The sequence below is a fragment of the Miscanthus floridulus genome, chromosome 6, assembly GCF_019320115.1.
Source record: "Miscanthus floridulus cultivar M001 chromosome 6, ASM1932011v1, whole genome shotgun sequence".
In the NCBI taxonomy this organism is placed as follows: Eukaryota; Viridiplantae; Streptophyta; class Magnoliopsida; order Poales; family Poaceae; genus Miscanthus; species Miscanthus floridulus.
This window is the reverse complement of record NC_089585.1, coordinates 134,407,999-134,429,990: the sequence shown is the minus strand read 5'-3', so window position 1 is coordinate 134,429,990 and position 21,992 is coordinate 134,407,999. Positions and strand designations below refer to the sequence as shown.

General features: G+C 45.1%; 1 long non-coding RNA gene across 1 annotated transcript; it reads left to right on the top strand.

Annotated features, from left to right (window-relative positions):
• Positions 1 to 20,672: 20,672 nt before the first annotated feature.
• On the top strand, positions 20,673 to 21,943 carry LOC136459731 (uncharacterized). The gene is made up of 3 exons (XR_010760267.1): positions 20,673 to 20,782; positions 21,396 to 21,643; positions 21,739 to 21,943. It is a non-coding gene; the product is annotated as an uncharacterized lncRNA (long non-coding RNA).
• Positions 21,944 to 21,992: the final 49 nt, after the last annotated feature.

Below are 21,992 nucleotides of genomic sequence, written 5' to 3'. Positions count from 1 at the left end.
GTGCCGTAAGACTCGGGCGGGTATCTTAAGCTGCCTCTTCTGGCCACCACCATCACCAGACTCTACCTCTAGGAACCTGGAAGCTTTACACTTCAGACAGTTATTTGCCTCCTTGTGTTCTTCATGAAATAGGACACACCCATTCGGACAAGCATGTATCTGCTCATACGACATCTTTAGTGCTTTAAGGAGCTTTTGTGCCTCGTACATGGTCTTCGGCAACATGTGGTCCTTTGGAAGTAGGGTGCCAACCATGGCCAACACCTTATCGAAGCCTTCTCGACTCATGTTCAAATCAGACTTCAACCCCATCAAGCGACTAATGGCATCCAGCTGAGAGACCTCAGAATGAGCATGAAGGGGTTTCGCCGCCGAGTCCATCATGTGCTTGAACACATCTATGGCTGCCTGCATCTCCGCCTCCTCACGTCCTTCAGCAAACTGTGCTTGGTGAACATCATCTACCATGTCTGCTACCCCGCAATCAACATCGAAAGCCTCGACGTGTGGTCTCACCACCTCCTCTCTCATACGATCGGCTTCACCATGGTGGGCCCACCAGGTGTAGTTCGGCGTAAACCCATTCTTGTGCAGATGTATACCCATGACTTTCTGGTTTTGCATTCTCCTATTACCACACTTGCTGCAGGGACACAAATCCATTTTTAGGTATCTAGCGGCCTTGCCAAATGCATGCTAAAGGGACCATGACGCCTAAGAGGGGGGGGGTGAATTAGGCAACTTAAAATTCTAACTCAAAACTATGGCCTCTTTCTTTAATCCTAGCAAAACCTATGCAATAGATAAACTATCTAGATGTGCAACTATGGTTTTGCTAGTGTGTTGCTATCTCTACCGCAAACGTAGTAAAGTAAACAATGTAAATGCGGAAGCTAAAGAGCAAGGTAGAAATATGCAAACTCCCGTCGACGACTCCGGTATTTTTACCGAGGTATTGAGAAGCGCGCAAGCTTCCCCCTAGTCCTCGTTGGAGCCCCTCACAAGGAATCCCTCACAAGGGCCAAGCTCCTGGTCGGGTAACTCCGTGGATAGCCTCGGGCCTTCCCCACGAGCAAGTGGGTCTCTGATGTGCCTCTCGGCAAGTCTCTCCCGGATGCTCCCCGCCGTCTTCACTATCAAGCTTCCGGCTGAAACGCCGCGGGCCTTGTACCCTCCGGTACACGGTGGCGGCCACACCACAAACACGATTGGTGTGATCTCGCAAGACTTTAAGCCCCTCCAATGTACAACACTTATGCTCGCAAGCACGGGATGGCAAGAGGTAGGCAAACCTCACTAAACACTAGGCATAAACCTAGAGCAAGCACATAAGCGGTGGTCTAATCAACCTAAGTACTTCGGAAAGCACTTACGCTAATCACCTAATCAAACACTAAGCACTATGCAAGTGGAGATCACTAAAATGGTGTATCAACACCCTTGGTATGTTCCCTCAGCTCCACCACCTTCAAATGGTCGGTTGGGGGTTGTATTTATAAGCCCCACTGAGAAAGTAGCCGTTGGGGTCGAATTCCCGTGAAACTGCTACTGAGCGAACGCGTCCGGTCGTCCTGACCGTTGAGCCGGCAAAAACACTGATCGGACACTGGCTAGCATCCGGCCGCCTGCCACCGGACGTGTCTAGTCGCAGATATGCCGCTCTGGAACCTTTCTGTACTTGATCGGATGCTGCGTTCCTACGTCCGGTCGGTTGCTGCCAGCGTCCGGTCCTTGCGTCCGGTCGCCTATCTGCCGAGCCACCGGTCCAGCATCCGGTCGCGCTTCCAGCATCCGGTCGCCTCTACGAGCTCGTTTCTTCACGATCTTGCGTACGGCTTGGTTCCTATCTTCATGCTTGGACTTTGCTTGATATCTTGGGTCTTTTCTTGTGCTCCTAAGGTCTTGCTTAAGGTGTTGATCATCGGATCATCACGTCGCCTTTGTTGAAGTCACGCGTTGCACCCTGTTGGACTATAAAACAAACACTTATAAATTCATTAGTCCAATTTGGTTGTGTTGGTCATCAAATACCAAAATCCAAAGTAAATGGGCCTAGGGTCCATTTTCCTTACAATCTCCCCCTTTTTGTTGATTGATGACAACACGACCAAAGCAAGCAAATAATAATAATTTGGTAGTTAAAAATTACCAACTTGCTAGGATGCAATGCGAAGGGCAAGGTTATATGATACTAATTGACAGATACCAATTAAAACTTTACTTAAAAGCTTGTCTTGCCCTTGCAAATGTCCCCATGTGATATTATGGATTAAAGCCTAGCTTTCTAAAAAAATTCTCCCATTACTTAGACTAACCCATAATTCACTTTCCTCCCTTTTTTAGACCATTAGCACTTGTAGACATCAACTTGATGCTTGCCTTTGGTCCTTCAAATTCTCCCCCTTTGGCATCAAACACCAAAAAGGAAGACATTAGTAGCACAAGGAAGGGTTAAATTTTGTGATCCTTTGTGTAGAGAGTGAAATGGATCACAAAATTTGACCCTCACGTTATATAGACTAAGCTCCCCCTAAATATATGCATACATATGATAGAGAGCAAAGCCTATGCATAATTAGCAATTTATTGCACAAGAGAGGTTAATCTATATAATGCATGGAGAAAGCAAATAAATATCAAAGAGAGATCAACATGGTGATATCGGTTTAGAAATACCACATGTGAAAATCAATTTGATTTCTACCAATTGAAGTATAATGCTTTTCTCTGGGGACTCCATTTTCCTTGCAATGAGACCACTACACACAAGATAAGCTTGAAAAGGTGTTAGTCTCAAGGCATCCAACTTGCAGATTAAGCCCCCCCCTAAATTTGTGCACACAAGTGTTGAACACTTGTAAAATTTGTGCACATTGATTTAAGTATCAAAATACCATTTGAAAGATGATATTTGGGAGAGATTATCTACAATTTGGACTTTGGCACATATTAGATAAATAATTGTAAAACAAGCTATGTGCCGTGCTCCTAAACAATTTTAAACCATGTAGGTTTGCTCCAAGGGTTGATCATGAAACCAAGCAAGCCTACCATATGATATACCTGTTGAATGCATGACAGAAGATTTAAGCATGTAAATGCAAACATAGGCATGAAAGATAACTAGATGCTTTAAGAGTGTATCAATTGAAAAACAATACCAATTGAAATGAAAACTAATTGAAAGAAATGACATCTAGTTGCCTAACATGGGAAGGGGAATTTGGGTCCATAGTATTCACTAACCCATTTGGCAATGACTTTGTCCATCATGATGCACCCCATGAAATGCACCCAAACTTTGCCAAGTCTCCAAATTTTCCGATGTCCAACGGACTCCTCACTTCTCTTTCGGGATCCAAACCTTCTTGGTGCTCTTCATGTTTGAGATGATCTCCTTTGGCACCCAAAAGCGTTTGACCCCATTGTTGGCTTGCTTGTTCACCTTGATGGCCACCACTTTGTCATTTTTCTTCTTCTTCAAGAGATAAGGTGTGGAGGCCTTCTTGTCCACCATGTTGGTGTAGGTGTTGGAGAACTTGCTTGTTTGCTTTTTCTCCTTCTTCTTTGCTCCTCCCCCATTCTTCACCTTGCACTCATAGGACTTGTGGCCTTCCTTGTGGCACACGTAGCAAACCATGGTTTGTCTTTCATCAAGCTTCTTCACTCCTTTGATGGTGTTATCTTGATGAAGTTGAGCTTGCTTCGCCTTGCCTTTTACTTGAGTCAAGTCCTTCGTGAGGCGAGCTACTTCTTGCTTAAGTTCCTCATTTTCCTTTGCAACCTCTTGTGTGCATGTATCTACAATAACTTTCTCAACACAAACTTGGTTGCACAAAGGTGAGTCTAAACATAAGTCATTGCAAGAAGTAGAGGCATCCCTTTTAATGATAGAACTTTTCTTTTTAGGTGTCTTGGTGGGGGTATTTTTGACAGCTTCAAGATTAGCAACTTTATTAGTTAGCTCATCACAATGTTTGCACATGATTTCCAATTTAGCAAGCAAATTTTGATAATTATTTTGTGAGCTAGCTAACTTTTCTTTTAATTTTTCATTTTTCTTTTCAAGTTGCTTATCATTGATTGTGCATTCATTTGTTGTTGCACTAGCCTCAAGTTGCTCAATTTTAGTAGATAGTTCAACATTGAGATTTACAAAGTTTTCATATTGTTCAAGTAAATTCTTGTATGCTTCTTGTGAACTAGCTAGCTCTTCTTTTAAATTTTTGAGCTTCTTTTATTGACTAGTGCAAACTTTAGCATATTTACGATTTTGTTGCACAATTGTATTATAAGAAGGCAAATCATCATCACTATCGCTCTCACTAGAGGACGAGCTTTCATTACCTCATGCCATAAGGCACACACGAGAAGAGCTTGATGATGAGTGCTTGCGCCCTCGCCTCTTGTGATGATCTTCTTCACTTGAAGAATCATCCCATGACCTTATTGATGTGAGGGCTTTGTTCTTGCATGCCTTCTTCTTTGCCTTGGGTGTGGGCTTGTTTGGACAAACTTCCACAAAATGCCCCAACTTGCCGCATCCATAGCATCCTCTTTTTCTTTGCTCATTTCTTTGATTAGTGAAAACAAGGTCTTGAATTTGGATGGGCACACCCTTGACATTGAGCCTTACGATCATCTTCTCCACCTTTTTGATAAGTTTGATTGATTCTTCATCAAGGTCGAAGGTGGAGGAGGAAGATTGATCATCATCACTTGATTCTTGTTCATCATCATCATCCTCATCTTCTTCTTCTTCACTTAAGGAGCTTGAGCTTGAGCTTGACTCAATTTTCTTGCCCTTCATCTTTTTCTTCTTGCTACAAGTGAGAGCTTTGCCTTTGCTTGATGAAGATGCTTCTCCTTGACCCATCTTACGTGACATTTCAAATGCCACTAGCTTGCCAATGATAATGCCCAGGGTCATTGTGCTCAAGTTCTCCATGTTGTGAAGAATGGTGATGATGCTTGCATATTTCTTTTGTGGTAGAGTGGAGATAATCTTCCTTATGATGTCTGCATCATCTAGCTTTAATAATTCTATTGAATGGAGCTCATTGATAATTAGATTCAATCGAGAATACATATCACGAACAAGTTCATCATCATTCATAGCAAAGGAATCATAATTTTGCTTAGCTAGACAATGTTTTTGCTCACGGACATTACTTGTGTCGTCATGGAGCTCTTGGAGTTTTAACCAAACTTCATATGCCGTATTTAAGGTGAACACTTGGTTAAACACATCCATGCTAAATGATTCAAACAAGCAATTCTTAGCTCGAGCATTAAAATGCATTTCTTTTCGTCACTCTTTGTGGGCTTTTCGGGATTCTTAATGGGTTTTATCCCATCACGAGTGACTCTCCATACACCTAAATCAACCGCCTCAAGGTGATAAGCCATTCTAGCCTTATAGTAGAGGAAGTTAGTGCCATCAAATTGTGGAGGCCTAGCGGTATCCATCACAACCACTCTACAATAGCGTCGGCTCAACGGCGGTTAAGCCAAAGGTCCAAATATGAGCCAACCGGCTCTGACATCAATTGAAGGGACCGTGACGCCTAAGAGGGGGGGGTGAATTAGGCAACTTAAAATTCTAACTCAAAACTATGGCCTCTTTCTTTAACCCTAGCAAAACCTATGCAATAGATAAACTATCTAGATGTGCAACTATGGTTTTGCTAGTATGTTGCTATCTCTACCGCAAATGTAGTAAAGTAAACAATGTAAATGCGGAAGCTAAAGAGCAAGGTAGAGATATGCAAACTCCCATCGACGACTCTGGTATTTTTACCGAGGTATCGAGAAGCGCGCAAGCTTCCCCCTAGTCCTCGTTGGAGCCCCTCTCAAGGAATCCCTCACAAGGGCCAAGCTCCTGGTCGGGTAACTCCGTGGATAGCCTCGGGCCTTCCCCACGCGCAAGTGGGTCTCCGATGTGCCTCTCGGCAAGCCTCTCCCGGATGCTCCCCGCCGTCTTCACTATCAAGCTTTCGGCCGAAATGCTGCGGGCCTTGTACCCTCTGGTACACGGTGGCGGCCACACCACAAACACGGTTGGTGTGATCTCGCAAGACTTCAAGCCCCTCCGATGTACAACACTTGTGCTCGCAAGCACGGGGTGGCAAGAGGTATGCAAACCTCACTAAACACTAGGCATAAACCTAGAGCAAGCGCATAAGCGGTGGTCTAATCAACCTAAGTACTTCGCAAAGCACTTACGCTAACCACCTAATCAAACACTAAGCACTATGCAAGTGGAGATCACTAAAATGGTATATCAACACCCTTGGTATGTTCCCTCAGCTCCACCACCTTCAAATGGCCGGTTGGGGGTTGTATTTATAAGCCCCACTGAGAAAGTAGCCGTTGGGGTCGAATTCCCGTGAAACTGCTACTGACCGGACGCGTCCGGTCGTCCCGACCGTTGAGCCAGCAAAAACACTGATCAGACGCTGGCTAGCGTCCGGTCGCCTACCACTGGACGCGTCCGGTCGTAGATATATCGCTCTAGAACCTTTTTGTACTCGATCGGACGCTGCGTTCCTGCGTCCGGTCGGTTGCCGCCAGTGTCCGGTCCTTGCGTCCGGTCGCCTGTCTGCCGAGCCACCGGTCCAGCGTCCGATCGCGCTTCAAGCGTCCGATCGCCTCTGCGAGCTCATTTCTTCACGATCCTGCATACGGCTTGGTTCCTATCTTTATGCTTAGACTTTGCTTGATATCTTGGGTCTTTTCTTATGCTCCTAAGGTCTTGCTTAAGGTGTTGATCATCAGATCATCACGTCGCCTTCGTCCAAGTCACGTCTTGCACCCTGTTGGACTACAAAACAAACACTTACAAATTCATTAGTCCAATTTGGTTGTGTTGGTCATCAAACACCAAAATCCAAAGTAAATGGGCCTAGGGTCCATTTTCCTTACACACGCTTCAAGAAACGATCGGTCTTGTTCATCCATTCAATGCTGACATCACCCTGACTTGTCCGGCCCGTGTACATCCACTGACGGTCCTCCATCCTCTAGCATATATAACATCTCCATAGGTGACCATCAATTGCATCTACGCGGTGTCCCTACTCTCTAATAGGTGAGGATAGGTCCTAATCCCACCCTTGGATGCGTAGATGAGGTTAGTTTCCATGCTCCGCTCCTATCCGAGACAGAATTTTGGCAGCACCTCCCCGCTGTTCTCTCGATACACGTCCTGCAAGGAAGAGTGTGTATTTGGAGAACAACAGGGGGTGATGCCGAAACACCATCTCGGACCGAAGCGGACCATGGAAACTAACCCATCTACGCATCCGCGGGCTGTCCAAAAAACGTGGACAATCCAAAATAGATACGGTCGCAGATATACAAAGATCTGCATACCTCCAACCGTATCTCTTTTGGACGAGAGACACCTAACTAGGTTACGCGACCAAAGACCACATACGGATAGAGGGGTTATACCTAGGGTGCCAGTGAGGTCAGGGTAGCGGGGCGGTGGAGAGTCGGTGCAGTGGTGAGTCGACGCGGTGCAGGAAGACCCGCAGCGCCGACGAAGATGATCGGGGTCGCCGAGTCCCTCCCACAGGTCCTCCTACAAAAAAGGGCAAAAATGGTTAGTGTCGACTCAAAATTTTGGCAGCACCTCCCCTGCACGGAGAGGTTCCCAAAACCTACAGAAAACATGGCACAAAGGCCAACTACCACATATATACCAAACATGGGCACGAAGGCCAACAACCACCAATATATCAAGAGGAGCCATGTACTTTAGTTCTCTTTCCATGCAGATGAAAGTATTGAAGTAGTACAACAACAATTACTACTAACCCTACAACTACTACTAACACTACTACTAACAACTACTTAACTACTAACAGTACTAATACTAAGAACTACTTAACTATTAACAACTACTACTCTAACCACTACTACTTACTAACTACTACTATTTACTAACTACTACTACTACTACTAACCCTACAACTAACACTGCTAACTACTACTAACAACCACTACTACTTACTAACTACTACTATTTACTAACTACTACTACTACTAACCCTACAACTAACTCTACTAACTACTACAACTAACACTACAACTAACACTACTAACTACTACTACTACTAACACTACAACTAACTACTACTAACACTACTAACTACTACTACTACTAACACTACAAGGGTAGGGCTTACCTTGGCGGCAAGAACGGCAAGAGCGAGGGCCGGCGACGACGGTGGGGATGACCGCAGCAGCGCGAGGATCAACGGGCGGTCGGAACGACGCGAGGATCAACGGGCGATCGGGTCGGCACCTTCCTCTTCTTCCTCCTCCCCCTTCTCTTTCTTCCTCTTCTTCCTCCCCTTCTCTTTCTTCCTCTTCCTCCTCCCCATCTCTTTCTTCCTCTTGCTCCTCTCCTTCTCCCTCTGCTGGCCGGCCGCAGGGCACGGTGGGGCCGGTGGAGCTCAGGGCCGACGGGGGAGCTCGGGGCCGGGGGAGCTCTGGGCGTCTCGGGGCTGGCCGGGTCGCTGTCCCTGGGGAGCTCGAAGCCCAGGGCGCCGGTGAGCTCAGGGAGGCGGCCGGGGACTCGGGGCGCGGGCGCGTGGCCGCCGGGGCCGGGCGGGAGCGCCGGCCGGGCGCCGGGGCGAGCGCGGCCGGGACGGGGGCGGGGGGCGCGAGACGGGGGCGCCGGCGCGGGCCCAGCAGGACCTCGCCGGAGGGGGACGACGGCGGGGGCGGCGGCGGCGCGGCAGGGAAATGCGGGGGCGGGTGGGGGAGGAGTGAGCAGGGGGTGGGGTTGGGCCGGCCCGTTCTGGGCCTTTAGGTTAAAAGATTTGCCGAGTGTCGGGCCTAGCGGCACTCGGCAAAGGGTTTTTTATTTTTATTTTTTAAATTCTTTGCCGAGTGCAGGGCCCAGCGGCACTCGGCAAAGTTTTTTTTATTTATTTTTTAAAATTCTTTGCCGAGTGCCCTATGAGCTGGCACTCGGCAAATTAATTTTTTTTGTTTTTTTCGCCCTTTTTTCTCTGGGGCCTTGCTACAGTAATTAAAACTCCATTTCAAACTTTGGGATAATTTTGAGTTTTGTTACTATATTTCCTTAATTATTTTTGTTTCATTGAATTTTTCCGACTATTTCAAATTTGAACTGCACGTACATGAAATAATGGAATTTGGTCATTCAAAAAATGGTATTCATGATGTTTGGCGTATGTTGAGGCCGTATCCAGGAACTCGCATGAAATTACGAGCATCTTGTTGTCGTAACATGATGATGTACATGCGGGAAAAGTGTATTTAAATTATATAAAATCCAAACGAAGTCCAAAAATCACGAAACTTGTCGAGGTGTCTTGTTATCACATGTTGAGGCCGTGGTAAAAAATTGAGAAAGTTTAGAGTAAGTTGTGATGTCGGATGCCTAAAAGCCACACATTTTGAAATGGAGTTTTAATTACTGTAGCAAGGCCCTAGAAAAAAATGGGGCAAAAAAACAAAAAAAAAATAATTTGCCGAGTGCCAAACTTGGCACTCGGCAAAGAAGCCTTTGCCGAGTGCCAGCTCACAGGACACTCGGCAAAGAATTTAAAAAAATAAAATAAAAAACCCTTTGCCGAGTGCCTAACGGCGGGGCTCTCGGCAAAGGCTGACGGTAGGTGGCCGCCGTCACGTCGGCCACCTTTGCCAACGGCCAAATTTTGTCGAGCGCCCGGCACTCGGCAAAGATTTTTTTTGCCACCGGCCAATATTTGTCGAGCGTCCGGCACTCGGCAAAGGAAAATTTTTGCCGATGGCTAAAGTTTGCCGAGTGTCCGGCTCTCGGCAAAGGCAGATTTGCCGAGTGCCGCTGGGTCCGGCTCTCGGCAAATATTGCCTTTGCCGAGTGCCCGACAGAAAGTACTCGGCAAACCTCTTTGCACTCGGCAAATCAGCCGTGTCCGGTAGTGGCTGTGTTTAGTTCGTGAATTTTGGGAATTTGGCTACTATAGCACTTTTATTTTTATTTGGTAATTAGTGTTCAATCATGAACTAATTAGGCTCAAAACGTTCGTCTCACGATTTTCAACCAAACTGTGCAATTAGTTTTTTTTTCGTCTACATTTAATGCTCCATGCACGTATCGCAAGATTCGATGTGATGACTACTGTAACACTTTTTAGGAATTTGGTTGGGAACTAAACAAGCACTAATACGAAAAGTCGCTTTTGCACTTGGTCTTCTCCTTACCTTATCCACTCCTAGCTCGGTGCTCTCTCTCTCTCTGTCCTGGAGTTGGTGAGCTTGCACTACCACACTGGCAATGTGGCCGCCTGCATTCAGGGTCTGTTTGGTTGGTCGGCAACGCATGCAGCAACTCCAGGCCATCGATTTCGATCGTCTCACGGCTAGGATTGATGCCTGGTGTGCAAGCTATCTAGATGACCCCAACCAAACACGCCTTCAGTGCGCACCCGACCTCACCTACCTACCTATAATCAGACATCACACAAACTCCTGACCAGCGTGAAGGTGTGCAAGCTGAGCAGGAAGGCCCCATGCAAGTAGGAGCTCAAATCAAAGCACCCCCGAGCTCCACGATCGCCTCTCAAGTCGATGAATCAGAGGCCTCTTGATTGGGGATCGCGAGATTCGAACAGGGGCCCTAGCTCGAGATGTCAGAGAGGAATATGGACCAAATGCACAAGATCTGCGTGGAGGAATCGCTGTAGTGGGGAAGGCAAGAGGTGGTGAAGGTTGCGAAGGAGTTGGTGTAGTAGGAGGGCCGTGGTAGTGGTGATGGTGGGAGGAAGAGCGGGAACGACAATTGTCAGTAGATGACTAGAGAGATGGGAGGAGTAATATTGGTAGTCCAGTCAATTCACCACCTAGCTAGTAGCCAATGGATTTGACCAATAAACCATGGCTAGTAGTTAGGTAGCTAATTTTAGCTATGAAGATTAGCTAGCTAACTATTAGCTGTTAATGGATCAAAAAGTCCCATGATATAACTAACTGCAACTGATTAACAACATGCATCCCTGCACGAATGAATAGACATATACTGCACCTGTAGTACAAAAGTTGGCGAGACATAAAGTGTCTTACTACATGAACTTCCTGCATGTAAACTTTTCATTTGAGGACTACTGGCAGGCAGTATAACCTTGCTTAGTTGATCTGCCAGGTTAGCATTGCAAAATTGCCTATATATATATGTTGCGATAGGGCATAGGCCAAGCCGTTCTCAAAAGTAAAAAAAAAAAGGTAGAGCAAGTCTAGGTGACACTTAGTAGGCGATTTGATTTGTAGTTGTAGCTATATTGTCGCTTTGTGGTGTAATATGCGTGTAGACTGTCCAATGTCGCAGTGTGTATGCATTTTTTTTTGAGGGAACAACGCGTATGTGTTGCTGCTACGTATATATACTCCCTGCATCTCTAATGTAACATCCTTGGTGTTACGCCTTAATCTAAACACTAAATCGTATCATGAGCATCATATTTATGTATTATTGCATGTGGTAAATGAGAAATTAAATTTTATTGCACTAATTCTTAAATTGAGCTCTAATTTATTCCTTGTCCAAGTATTCTTCTGTAGCTCAAATCACTTTCATTCATCCTGATCCAACTCCAGCTCTTATTATTCTTCTCCTCCTTAATTTTCCATGCACGCACTCGGCACTCGCAAGCCCGCGAAACACGCTTCGGTACATTCTTTGGCCAAGACGCAGTGCTTTTACTTTGTCGTGTCAAACAAGTCAAGTTAGCAGCACCTGACCGACCGGCAGCAGCATCGCACACGCTACGCATTAATCTCACGCACAAGCTCGGCCGCTGAGCACTCCGTTTGCCCGCTGCTCAGTCGCTTCGCAAATGAAGGGCAGACACATTTTCCACACGGCAGCACTGCAGCAGCGTAGAAAATACTGTTCACCGCAGAAAATACCATTCACCGTGGAAACCACTGTTCACCATGGGGACACTGTTCATCCGCAACACCATGTCGTGCACAGGCAGCATTTTTTTTAACTTTAAGCAAGCTAGTTAGCTACTAACTTTACGACGCGTCGCTGTCGCTCCTTCGTGTCTCATGCCTTTAAAAGGATACGCCGAGCCGCCGAGCCATATCGCTCCGCTGCTCACTTGCTTCTCTTAAATCAAGTTTCTCTGTTCTTGCCCGTGAAAGCTGCGTCTATCGATTTCTCTCGAGCTACAATAATCAGCTGAGGTAGCTAGTTTGCAATTGATCTTCTCATTCTCTAATATTTCCTTGACCTGTGGTCTCCTCCCTCATTAATTCCTTGACCTGCATGAATGAACCAGCACCCCACCGCCAAGCACGTTTAGCCCAAAGCACACTCCAGTCCTGTTGTGCTCATTAAGTCCAAAGACCACTCAAAATCCATCATTGAATTAATTCCCTCATGACCAAAGACCCACTCCAAGTCCATTACGTGAAATCCAATTCACATGACCAGCTAGCCAAATGCCAGCTCCACCTCTAGCCCCGTGTCTCCTACCTATAAAGGACACGCCAAGCCCGCCGAGCCGTCCCACTCCGCCACTCATCATCTAACTCTCTAAATCGAGTTCCTCTGTTCTTGCCTGGGAAGGCTACGCTCTGCCGATCTCCCTCTCTGAGCTGTAATTGACCAAGATAGCTAACCTGCAAGGATTCCTTCATTCTCCTTCTCCATTATTTCTAGACTCACAGTCACGTGCTGGTCAACAAGTCCAATAGCATGATTAGCCTCCTCCAATAATATCATTTTCTTAATCTCTAGAGCTCATTTGAATTTATTTATTTATTGTGAAATAAATTTTGTTAGATTTCTAAATTCATGATCTATCTGTTAGTGTAATTAGTTCGTATGGTTCTGCGATGTTTTAGGGTTACTTATTAATTCTAGGTTGCTTGCTATTATTACGGTTATTTAGAGAATGAATTTTTGCGATGCAGTGGTAGAAGTGCTAGCCCTAAAATTCTTTTACAGTAGGTTTATTGTATTATTATGTGCTCACAGTAATTTTTGTGGCCTTAGAATAGGTTGATAAATATGGTAGCTAGTGCACCTTGTTTTATCATATATATAGTAAACTGATATTAACAATAAGGATGCCTTTAGTTGCTAAGATAATACATGAAATGTTTCATACCTGTTTAGTGGGAATAATAGGTAACTTTGTGTATTAGTCATTAGAGTTAGCTTAGTAGATGTATTCTTATTTTAAGAGTTGTTGTTGCCGTATTACTAAGCGTTGCATTATCATTTCATGCATGTAGATAACGAGTTGGTAGAGTTCGTGACTGTGGGCTAGCAGGAGTACGACGAAGTCGTCGAAGAGTACGAGGAGGAGATCCTCGTGCAGGAGGACATCCCAGAGCCATCAATTGCTGACTTTGCTGACACCGCGCCAGCCCAAGGCAAGCCCCGGTGCATAACCCTTACTTTGAATAATAACTAGATATATATCTATGGTGTGCATTTATGTTACAGGCATTTTATGAAAACTACATGCATACATATATCTACCCATGAGCCCTACTAGTACAGGTCGAGTAGCTGCTATGCTTAGGATATCGGTAGCGCGAGTAACATGCCGTTACTCGTAAATAGGTGATAAACATGATCACTCATGATAAAATGGTGGAAAGGAAAATGGTGACTGGGCATGGATATGGTTCGGTTTTGGTGGGTGTAAAGGGTTGTGTCCTGCGGCCAATAGGGCATAGCTCGGTTACACTTTTTTCCTATCTGTGTCAATTAAGGACCGGTCGTTGCATATGGCTCTAGGCAAATCACAGATCTATTGTCCCGAGCACATACTTGGGTATGGGCACAGGGAAGGCTTGCTGTTCTCTTGTCGTGGATCCAACTCTTTCTGAACCGTCTAATTGAAGGCGGAGATGGTGGAGGTCTTTGCATCACACTGAGTCCGGGACTCAGGAGTGGGAGCTTGGAGTCCAAGTTTGGATGAGGACCTAGACATCTAGGACAGAAGAGTGATGGGTTGGTCCTGCTTGTGCCTAGGGTACAAGCGGTGCGTTTGTCTTCGGGGCATCCAGCTAGGCACATTGATTCGTGAATCGCCGGGAAATCTGGTACGGCTTGTCTGCGGTTTAGCAGCGTAGTAAGAACTGAAAGTTGAAAGGAGAAAAAATGGAACTGGTTGCTCAACTCTTGCTTGAAAGTAGAACATGTGCTTATATAGACTGGCTAGATAATAACTTAATACGGCTGATAATAATACATAAATGAGGACTCACTATTAGTATTGCTTTCTGCTAAAAGAAACCAGTAAACAATAAAGCTTATCATAATCCTTGGAGTCGGGAAATTATTCCCACTAGTCGGATAAGTCTTGCGAGTACATTGTGTACTCAGGGTTTATTTACCCCTGTTGTAGGTGATGCATGAGAAGTACCTTTGTGTGGAGGATTCTTCTGGTGGGCTCAGACGAATCCTCGTTTTTATCGCTAGATGTTTATTTTAAATTCCGCTGTTTATCATTCCACACTCTGATATTCGGTATTGTAATAATGTGCTGTTAAGAAACTCTGATGTATGCAATGGATAAGTATTGTAACTCGTTCTCATTATTGGATCCTTAGGAAAAATGTGGATCTTTCGGGTTCTCCCTTGGGGTGTGCCCGACGGATACCACCCACTGTAGCTTGCTTTCTGGGTGCTTAGTGTCTGGTGGAAGACGAGCATCTCCGTAAGCGTGTTATTTCGGACGGTTCTGCCACAGTTGGTACCAGAGCCAATAATGGTCATGAGTTTCATCATTTTTTTTCAAAACTAAAAATTTGACCAACAAAAGCTTTGCGAAAAGAAGGATGTGATTAAGTTATGTAAATAAGTATCAGCCCTAGCAATATGGTCTATCAAGGATAGCGGCACTGGTTTTATCTAATCAATTTCTGCATGTACACTGACTTACGTTGCGTAAGAAATCGCTTAGTATACGGAAAGTGAGTGTGCGATGTGCCGAAAATTTTACGAAAGCCGCTATATTCTGGCTTGAGTAAACGTATAGGCCGAAGCATGCATCATGATATTAGCATTTTGCTTAAACTAAAAATCCCCCCTACACATATAATTGGATTAGTAAAGTGATAGGATTAATTAAAAGAATGCTTTAATTAAATGTGCTGTTATTTCTCTATCCCCTGCTTCTGATCAGGAAGGTTGCTCTAAACGGATGGTTCCTACCTCTTACAGATGAATCTAAGGTCCGGACATGGGAGCACTAGAGCTGGGGCAGCTCACGATCGTGGCGAGGGCCAAGGTGAGAGTGGCCAAGCCCATGAGCCCAACGAGGAGAGCTTGGGGGCTCCACTTTTGGCTCCTCCTCCACCACCGCTGCCTCCGATGACCCATGCTGAGATGATGGTGGAGCTGCTGGCTGCTCACCGAGAGTCAGCTCGTGCCATGGACATAATGGCACAAGCTGTCGCGGGCCTCGCCCGCGAAGGCCATGGGGGCAACGGTGGGAACGGGGGTGGTGCCCGCCGTCCTGAGGGACCGTCCTCTTACCAGGACTTCCTCAAGGCTCACCCACCCACTTTCACCCCGTCTGATGAGCCCTTGGATGCGGAGCACTGGCTTTGCATTCTGGAGCAGAAGTTTCTGCTGCTCGACGTGGCCGACGAGCAGAAGGTGCGCTTTGCAGCGCAGTAGCTTTTAGGGTCTACAAGCGCATGGTGGGACACCTTCCATGCCATAGAGCAGCTTGATCATCCGACAACCTAGCAAGAGTTCACCACTATATTCCAAGAGTTCTTTATCCCTGCTGGTGTCATCAACCAGAAGGTGACTGAGTTCCTAGAGCAGCGCCAGGGGAATATGACAGTGATGGACTATGTGAATAAGTTCAATCACTTGGCTCAGTATGGTGGCATTCACGTGGACTCTGATGACAAGAAGATGGACCACTTCTTTCGCGGTCTCACTCCCATCCTTCAAGAGAAGTTGTACACGGCGATCTATTAGACCTTTGGGGCACTAATGAATGCCGCCATTGCCGTGGACAGTTTTCAGTTGGAGTCCCAGGCTAAGTGGAAGAGGAAGCGGGTGGTAGCTGGATCCTCTAGCCACCCCCACACACAGAAGATACAGGTTGTCCGGTGGGGGCCCTATCAATCATCCGGTGGGCCTTCATTCCAGCAACCCCAGCAGACTTCGCAAGCTTCCTCCACACAGTACTATGCACCCCCACAGCAGGTGCAGCCCCAGCAGTCTTAGGGACAGTAGGTCCCATCTTGTTAGGGGTCTGGAAACAAGCCTGGTGCTTGCTTCAAGTGTGGCAAAGATGGCCACTATGCCCGAGCTTGTCCCCAGAACTAGCCAGCTCAGTCCGCTCAACTGTCAGCAAACTCCAGGCTTGTCAAGAGGACCATAATCAAGAAGAAAGTGCCTAGCAGATCTGGCCAGGTGCATTTCATAGATGCTGCGTAGATTTTGCAGTAGGAGCCGGTGATGGCTGGTATGTTCACCATCAACTCCCATCCAGCCTATGTGTTGTTCGATTCTAGTGCATCACATTCCTTTATAAGCATGGGGTTTGTAGAGCGACACAACTTACCACTTACGGCTATATCGTATGCCTATAAGATCCGTACTGCAGGTTCATAAATGTTCATCAATACCCATACAAATACAGTAAGCTTGGTATTAGCCACCCACACTTACCGCCTATAGTTCATGGTAATGCCGGGGCAAGGCATTGATGCCATTCTTGGAATGAATTGGTTGCGGGTGTATGGGGTAGTATTGGATATGAAGCGAAGGAGTGTGGAGTTATGGCTTCCTTCTTCTGAGGATAGGATGTCTCTTATTATACCCTCAGATCTAGTCTTACCTGTTGCTGCCCATGCTGAAGCCTTTCCTAATCTTACCTCCATTCTGGTAGTATGTGAGTTCCTAGATATTTTCCTTGAAGATCTTCCTAGGTTGCCACTGGATAGAGAGGTAGAATTCTCCATTGAGCTTGAGCCTGGTACTGCCCCTATCTCCAGACGCCCGTACCGCATGGCTCCAAGGGAGCTAGCTGAAATGAAGAAGCAACTGAAAGAGTTGATGGACAAAGGTTTCATCCATCCTAGTTCTTCACCATGGGGTTGCTCGACTATTTTTGTGAAGAAGAAGGATGGTATCTTGCGGATGTGTGTGGATTACCGCCCTTTTAATGTGGTAACAGTTAAGAACAAGTATCCTTTACCCCGCATAGATACTTTGTTCGACCAATTGGCTGGTGCCAAGGTGTTCTCGAAGATTGACCTCCGATCAGGCTATCATCAGATCAAGATCAGGCCACATGATATACCAAAGACATCTTTCTCTACTAGGTATGGGCTGTATGAGTACCTAGTGATGTCTTTTGGTCTTACCAATGCTCCTGCCTTCTTTATGTACCTGATGAATTCAGTTTTCATGCCGGAGCTGGATAAGTTTGTGGTAGTTTTCATTGATGACATCCTGATCTATTCCAAGAATGATGAAGAGCATGCACAACACCTTCGAATAGTACTGACTTGACTAAGGGAGCATAAGTCGTATGCTAAATTCAGTAAGTGCGAATTTTGGTTAGATCGAGTGCAGTTTTTGGGGCATGCGTTGACACCTGAAGGCATTTCTGTAGATCCCAGCAAGGTACAAGATGTATTGGATTAGAAGTCTCCCAAGTCTGTGCATCAGATTCGTCAGTTCCTTGGTCTGGCTGAATACTATCGGCGTTTCATTCCTGATTTCTCCAAGATAGCCCAGCCAATGACCAAGCTGCTCCAAAAAGAAGCTAAGTTTGACTGGAGCCCAGCTTGTGAAGAAGCTTTCCAAGCTCTGAAGACTTTTCTAACCACTGCTCCTGTGTTGGCCCAACCAGATATTGGTAGGCCCTTTGATGTATACTGTGATGCTTTGAAGATGGGGTTGGGGGTGTGCTTATGCAAGATAGGCGTGTGATGGCTTATGCTTTGCGCCAACTGAAGAAGCACGAGGTGAATTACCCACTCATGACTTAGAGCTAGCTTTTGTTGTCCACGCTCTAAAGATTTGGAGGCACTATCTGTTGGCAATAAAGTGCACATCTATATAGACCACAAGAGCCTCAAGTATATTTTCACTCGGTCTAAGCTGAACATGAGGCAGAGGAGATTGTAACAGAACCGACCAAATCATAAGAATGCAAGTACAAAAACAATCACCTGAGTGATCAAATTCATGTACTTAAGCTCCCATAATCCTGGTAGTCTAGAAATCATGAAGGATTTCAACCAACTCTCGACATAAAAACCAAGACCGTAGTGATTCAACACAACACATCATTCGTTACAACATTTCACAAGTAGCATTCGAATTACATCCATCAGAGTTCAAATAAAATATTACAAACCAAGTTCAAGTTCACAGAAGCAACATAGTTTAGTACATAACTTCATAGTTTCAAATACATTGCCAGATCTGAGTCATGTCCCACAAAAGCATCTTCAGATACGAGAACTGTGAGAGACCGCGCCCAATGGTCTAGTCTTCATCCCCAGCTGGGAGAAGACAGTACTTGTAGCAAACAAAGTAGAACTGGTCATCTGCAACAGGTGGGAGATAAACCCTGAGTACGAGAAGGTACTCAGCTAGACTTACCCATCAAAACCAAAAATAAAAGACACCAAGGGTCATGCAAGGCTTATGAGGTGGGCTAGCTTGACACAGTTGCATAAAAGAGCTTATGATTATAGTAATCAATTTAAACTTAGCATCAAGCTTATCATCATTTACCTATCCACTAGATTAGCACCTGTACTAGAGCACTCACTTATTAGGAGCAAACAATATTAACCATAGTAGGTATAATAAGGCTGTCATTATCATATCATCATTTTCGAACCATTAGGTTATTTAGTGTATCTACTTTGGAGATAAGTCCGTCAAGTTCTCACTAACCGGGAGAGACGGCGACTCGAATCGAATTACCACTCAGCTGAGGGGGTATTCCTAACTCTCACCCTGGCATACTTTGCAAGGGTAGCCGTGGGTCACCTTTGGGACAACTCAGAAACCAAATTCATGGGTTCGATCAGCGCCAGCGCTCTCAGGGATTACCCTTCTGCCAGGATGATCAGGACTTTTAAATCACCTACCCTTGGACTCACGCCTACGGCTCCCTTCCGAGGCGTACTTTATACTTATCGACTCCCAGCCTGAGGTGAGCTACTCGGCTTCGTGGTCGGTCTCCAGACCCGGCCAACTAAGAGAGAGGCATGCATTCAACATGAATAGGAAAGGCTCCAAGATTCAGTCCTTAAGCGACACAGATGGAGTCACTGCAAACCGACAAGCCTCCGTCCGGTCTTCATTTCAAATTAAGACTGGTTCTTTTCCACGATAACAAATATAGCCAACCGTGCCATATGTATCTTCCTATATCTCGCAGGTGATAGGAAATCACCTGACTTTTACCGTGTTTAAGCAGGGCTAAGCACTACATGAGCCTGAGCTACATAGGATTCAGGGTATCAATATCTGGACAAGGATTGGATAACCAATGCAGCAAGTGTTTGCATCCAACACCTAAACTTAATGCAACAATATATATGTAACAATAATACTTTAACTGCATTTCGAAAATTAGGAGGCTTAATTTGCTCTGGGGCTTGCCTTTCACAAAGTTGCACGGACGGTGATCTGGGCACTCAACGGCGACCTCGTCTGGCACTTCTCCTGAAGGCTGCACCTCCTGAACCTCCGGTGTCGGCTGCTGCTGCTCGCTCGGTTCCTCGAATTCCAGCAGGGTCACTCCTTCCGGTACACCTATTGCATGCCGATGCACAAGATAAATATCATGGATGCATAAGGAATGACATGATGCTCATGATGAATGAATCGTAGTAAGTGTTTAACGAAAACATCACTGGACACTCATTTACCGATTAAGAATAGCTCTATTCAAATCACTTTAAAATGTGTATCTAATCTTAACTTGAAGAACAAGATCAACTTACCTAACTTGCATAACCTAAGATAAAGATGCACGTGTCAGTCTGACTTTGAGAGGAATTCTTGTGGGGGCAAAGGCAAATGCTAGCATAATTACTTTGAAAAAACAACATGGACTGGCATAAAGAAACAGTAAAGAAACCGGTACAGGATATGGTGGCTGTCGCCCCATTTCAAAGGCGTTTGCGTCGCCTAGCGGCGGCTGCTGGCTACACGGTTGACGTCGCCAGTAGGAAGTCAGGAACAAGACGATGGTGTATCTTTGTGGCAGTGCCCGGCAGGCCGCGGGCGTGCCTTCTCCAGCGCGCTGCACTGCTGTGCAGAGGTTTTATTCCAAACAAAACTTGGCACGACTCCTTTCTTTCCTCAGAGAACCTAAGAATGGACAACTATGTCCTGCACTTAACAATTTTTAGACAACAGCATACAACAAAGCTTTGAGGGCCTGTCCTGAGCTATAGACACATATGGCTTAGTTACAGAGTCCACACAGCAAGGGCGACTCAAACGAAAAACAGGCCAATCTTAGAAATAAAGGATTTTGTTAATACTGATAAGTGTTACTTTACTTTTTTCTCAATAACATTTCAGTTGTTTCTATGATATGGTTAATGTACTCACTTTAGAATTGCCTTTATATTGTATAGGCTGTTCTTCAGTACAACTTATGCATAGTGCAATATTTCTCTTTGTTTGACACAGGTTCAAATAATCTTCTGTAATTTGTGTACTAGTCAAAAAATACTTCTTCATCAGTCATCCCAACAGCACATAGCAAATTGGTGTGAATTGGTTTTCTGGTTAAAGGTAAAGTTCTTATTTTGTTGTGTCTATAAATGTGCTCTGCTATGTTGTGATGCTCATTATCTTTTATTAGACACTGCTGTTATCTTGTGATTGCCATCGGTTATCATTAGTGAATTTGATTGGTATGCTTTTATTACAAGCTGCTGCTATATATCTTGTGATTGCCACCAGTGTACATTTATTAATTTGGTTGGTATACACGTCTTTTGTTACGGAATGATAGATATGTTGTATGCCTATATGCATGGTCTAAATTAACAATTAAAATTTTATATTTGCATTACAGAGATAGTTCAAATGTCACGCTCGTGGATGTATAATGGTTGGCAACATGGTCAACTTCCCTCTAATGAATGGGTTGACGAAACCACTAAATTGCAATGTTTGCTGTAGTATTTTTGTGAATTGTACTCTCTATTTTGTGAACTTTGTGTTCTCCATGCCTAGGATCTAATGTATTCAACCTTTATTAATGTATATGCTATTGCGTGTGTACTGTGTACTTCGCTACATTCAAGTCATGGCTCCAAACTTTATTAATTATATTGTACAGAATGTTATATTTGTAATTTAAAGTTGCATGATAAATCTCACTTGTAATTTTCCATTGCAGATGGTGAGCAGCATTCGCCACAGTCGTAACAGTCGTGGAAAAGGGAGTGCTTCTCGTGTTTCAAACTCAAGTGATGGTGACTCTCAAAGACCAAGGTCTGTTGATCCTCCTTCTCAAAGCCTTGATGCTACTGAACCTATCCGTTTTGTACAGTCAGCTAAGCAAAGAGGGAGAAAGCAGGGGTGTCTAACAAAGTTAAAAATGCCGGTGCGTGGTCGCAAGGTTGACCTTGAACCACTTGCTGAATCGTGAGTACACAATCATCTCTACATTTTGTCTCCCAACTTTTCAACCCTTTTACTAACCATTGTTTACATGTCTTACATCATTTACTGGTGAACAGGCAATTTACTTATGTTGGTTATCGTGGTTATAAGTACAGTACTCAAGTTGGGGTTATTCTTAAGAGAGAATACCCAGGCCTGGTAGATGACAAGGATCAAAATGGTGTAGTTCTTAACACCCGCCCAGCACTGGAGTGGGCTGATTATTTCCTAACACCAAAGGATAAAAATAGACAAACTGTAGGAGATCGTGTACTTTCTGAATTTTGGGTAAGTAACATGAATTTTGACACCTCTACCATAACTACTATGT